The sequence below is a fragment of the Prinia subflava genome, chromosome 1 (assembly GCF_021018805.1).
Source record: "Prinia subflava isolate CZ2003 ecotype Zambia chromosome 1, Cam_Psub_1.2, whole genome shotgun sequence".
In the NCBI taxonomy this organism is placed as follows: Eukaryota; Metazoa; Chordata; class Aves; order Passeriformes; family Cisticolidae; genus Prinia; species Prinia subflava.
Genome location: NC_086247.1, coordinates 87,326,198 through 87,331,091, shown reverse-complemented (window position 1 = coordinate 87,331,091; position 4,894 = coordinate 87,326,198).

Genomic DNA, 4,894 nt, shown 5'->3' with positions numbered 1-4,894 from the left:
CTTGAATTCAAGTAAACGTCAATCCATTCCAACATTAAAGGGAATCAAGTAATCAAGTGCAGATTACCCAGTGTTCCTTTATATACATATATATATATATATATGATTCTTTTTTTTTTTAATAATAATAAAAACCCCTGTTATTAGACTCTACTGTTACTTTATCAAGTGGTATCTCTGGTCATTGTCTAACATTTACCTTGCTGGGTAAATTAGGTCATTTGATATATTGCTGAGTGACAGACAACATTAATCCTTAGCATAAAATAGGAAATCCTTGAAGAAAAACAGGAAAAATTTCTACACAATGTAGAGAGACCATGGCATAGATGAGAGCCAGAAGTGCAGATAATGCAGTTTTAGACACTTTCTACCTGAATTTAAAAAGAAAAACTTGTAATTATACAGTGCTAACTTTTGGCTTCATCTGAACGCAGCAAGAAAATCCTTGGTGTGTGTTTGAGGTCTCTTCTGATTCCTGTCTAATGAATCTTTTTAGTCTTTTTTATGCATCTCTTCCCAGCTACCTGCCATTATTTCAGTAAAGCAATTACTTTTTTCCCCTAAATTCTTCATTTAAATACATGTCCTTGTAATCGGCCAGATGAAACTGCCTTATTCCTATGGCAAAGTAATTATGTGTATGACTTGTTTCTCCTAGCCCCTCAGATGAAATGCTCTTCGGGGCAAAGATGCTGTTGGTTTCATGGTCAGCTCTGCATCCACTGTCAGCACAACAGCAAGTGCACCAATTTGCCGTACAGAGCCAAGCCATATATTCTCCCTCTGATTAAAGGTGTAAGTTTATCTGCTCTACAGAAGCATGCACTTTGTTCTGTTTATCAGTCCCTATGAAAGACCGACAAGGAAAATCAAGGATATCTTGATTGCAAAAGATGCAAATCTGGGGACAGAGCAAAACTTGAACTTTGCTGCCCTGCCCTACTAAATTTCACTCAGCCCATTTACAATGTTTGTGTGATACAAAAAACTGCCTAGAGCAAGTACCGAGCTGGGAACCTGCAATTCACAGCTTTCCTGAAGAGGCATATTTTTAAACCTGGACCCTGAAACTGAGGAAGAGCAATTGATTTGATCCTTCCCCTTAATTCTACATGACAGAGAAATTGGGGTAAGAAGCAGAGACAATGTTTTCCATTCTCTGTGGTGAGTCTTTTGAGTTTTTTCAAAAGTATTTAATATTGCTGATAGGAGGGCACTTATATATCCATTTAAATCCTACAGGGGATAAGCAACAGGAGAGATGTAACCACACAAAACGGGGATGAATTTGTGCTTATAGAGGGATTCGGGTTCCTGGATTGGTATGAGGAAAAGTTCCCAGTGCTTCCACAGACTTTTGTCACTCCTACACCACTCAGGTGATGTCACTGAAGCTGCACAGGACTTGGAGCTGTCATCAGTGCTTCTGCCTGTCAGCCAAATGTGTTTGCGGCATAACCTGGTCCTATGAGATGGTTCTATTATTGTAACACAGACGTGTTACACCTTAACCTCAACACAAACAGACAGATCAGTTGTACATCAAGAAAATACCCAATTTCCATTACCTGTGATGCTGAATTGTCACCAGTTTGAACCCCAGATGCTTTCAACAAGAAGTTAAATTCATACTGAGATGCCTAGATTTAAACTGAGATCTAGCTGTGTATGCTCAGTGTCACCGAAAAGCAGGGCACTTTTATCTTCTATTTATGTGTTTATACAGAAGCTGATTTCAGGAACGCAGACTGAAAATTAAAAACTGATATGGATACTTAATTTTTGAGACATTTCTTTCTCCATCTTCTAAACTGTGTTCTTTGCACTGTATAGAGAAGTTGCCTTATAGTCTGACTTCAGGAAAGTATGAATTGGGAACACAGGTCCTATCCACGGCTCCCATTGACTTCCCATGGAGTTTAGGGCAAGTCTCACTCTTTCCCCACCTACACTCTCTCAGATCTCACAACAGATTGTTTGGAATGCAAAGTACCAGAATTGCTGTCAGGCCTAATTAATTTTCAGGGTGCTTGGAGTTGTTTGAATGAAAGGTGCTATAGAAGGGCAAAGGTACTGACCATATTATTATTGTTGTTATTTCACAGAAGCCCTGTCCATTGTTCTGAGGAGCAGCCTGTGCCTGGTAGAAGACTGCCTTCCAGTCTTTCTAGACACGAGCCCTATTAACATACAAACGAACAGGTCACACTATTCTTGGAGCAGAACTCTTTAGCATGTTAATGACAGATTCACACTGATGGCCCCTCAGTGCTCTGGAGAAATACAGGTTTTGCTTAGTGCTTAATAAAAAAAGGCCATCATAAAATATGTCACTTGGGACCAATGAATATTGTCACAAGAGATGAAAAGGAAGAGGAGAATTACATAGATTTATCTTTTCTTGGATGCCAAGTGTGGCTTCCTCTTGTACTGGAATTTCCCTGTACTTACTGTACTCCCTACTGTAGCATTTATTCACAGCTATTTGGCAGAGGCATACATGAGGCTAAATTTTCAAGTGAAGGCTCAAAAAAGAGGGCTTAACTTCTGTTTCTGGGTACCTGAACTGAACCTTTATCTGTGACTTAGAAAAGAGACCACAGTCAAAAGGGACTAATGTGGCAATGGCCTCTAGAAGCCATGGGATGATCCACAGCCATCATATCCTGCCCTAAGGCTGCTAGAGGGCTGCTACAACTGATGTCATCTGAGGACTGGTCTCAGCTCTGGCAATGTCGTTTGGTCCTCCTATGCAAGATGAGCATCTCTGAACACCTGGTCCTGCATATAAACAGATGAGATCTTTTCACATTTACGGCCTCAGTAATATGCAGAACTTCACAGCTTCAGGTATATTTTAGATGTCACAAGGCATAGGAAAAACTCCTGCTCCTTATTTCTTACAAAGCACAATTTACAGAATACTTTTTTGGATCAGGGATTCTACACGTCACTTACATGAGTTGTAGAAGAGAGAAAAAAGGATTTGCTTGAAGGGCTTTATCCATAGCCTAAAGAAGTAAGCAGAAACCACTCTCCTTGATTCTCTTGAGCTTTGTACCAAGCCCTCAGTTAGAAATGACATTTTATTGTTGAAAACAAAGTTGTTTGGTAGAAAGATATGTATGCATGCCTTTAAAAACAGTCTTCTGTTAAAACATACTAGATTAATTTTCCTCTGTCATTTTTAGTTGAGAAGCAAACAGCTTCAACAGGGTGCAGGAGTGCACAGCAGCATAACCCGTATCCAGTGCTTGTTGCTTGCTACATTGTCCATTATAGCAAAGGTGAGTCGTTCCATAAGGGGAAAACACTTTAGGGCTTCCAGCAGCCAAGCGCAGAGATCAAGCAGAGCTCTGCACCAGCCAGGGGCTGTCCACATGCTGCTCCAGCCAGAAATGCTCTGTACACACACTGAAAATCCTGGCAGGGATTTCAAGATGTCATGCTGACACTGATGTTGCCATTTTAAATTCAATCAATTAATATTCTAAAGAGGCAAAAACATTGCGGTGGTAGGTATACCGCTGCTACCCTCATGCAGCTAAACATTATAACAAGTGCTGGTACTAAGTGGTTTTCTGAGTCCCATAAAGGTTAGATCATATCTTTGAGGATTTCATGCATTTCTTCTTTTTTTTTTTTTTTTCTGATTAGTTCATTGTTGTTATTATTAGCTATAGTAAGGGAGTTTACCCAGAAGTGAATGAGAAAATGAAACTGAAAAGTAGTTAATTGGTACTTTAATTGCACAGATACAGGCTTTGAAATTCCAGCAGCAAACCGAAGTTACAATATTTACAGGGAAAAGAGCAACAGAGATATTTCTTTGCAGGCTTTTAATTGGAATCCTAATGAAATCACCTTGTGAAGGTGTGGGATGCCTGAAGCATGTACGTGATGGCGAAGGAGGTGACTCTGCATTAGCATTCACAACGAGTGCAGCCTGTGACATGGTTTAGGCACGGTCTACTCAAAGCTTCCCAGCTGTGGGGAAAGAAAACTTTGCCACTCCAAGAGAAGGAAGCTGAGGTTTCCAGCATATCTTTCTAGTCTTTCTTGCCAGTGGGTGGGAGAGATTCCTCCAAGAGGCAGCAGTGGCTGCAAGGACCCCTGTGAGATGGGATGGGACTCTTTGGCTTTCATTCATGTGTTTACCTGTAGGAAAAATGAAGCCCCAAGTAGATGTGCACAGCTGATTTTCACATGGAACGAAAAGCTGACACAGAACATGGTCTGCACCCAGCTCAGGACAGAGGAGAGTGCTCCTGGGCTCTGCAGCAATAACCTAGACCCAGATCAGGCTTCTCCTCCAAATCACCTTCCTGTCACTCTCTATCAATCAAAGAGGAATAAGGGCCAGAGCAGATAACACTGAATCAGTGTGGCTTGGGTACTCCTGCAAGTGTAGAAAAATAACCACCATGCTACATTTCCTAAGGATAGGTGAGTCTAGGGTATATCCATATTCTTAGTCCACTTCAACTTTGGAAATGGCAGAAGATTAGGCTTTCTATTTTTTATGCAGTGGTTTTATGCAGGAGGATCTCTCCTGACTCCTATGAAATCTCTATTTCCATAGCTGAATATACCAAGTACTAGTGTATTTACAAGAGTAAACCAGCATGAGACTAATTTGTTAAGGTTTGAAAAAGTTGGCCTGGAATAAGGAATATTTGTGTCACATGGGAGTCTGCCTCTGAGGGAACAGTGGTCCCCTCTGTGGTATTTTGGTCAGCATTCTCAGGTTTTTTGCTCCTACAGTGAGCATGTTTTCAAATATGTTGCCTGCCTAGCAGGCTTCATTAGGACTTGGCAGAACTGGCTTTGATGAACATTTTGAGACATCGAGAGATGTTAAATAAGGCTCCACCTGAAAACTCCCTTTTTA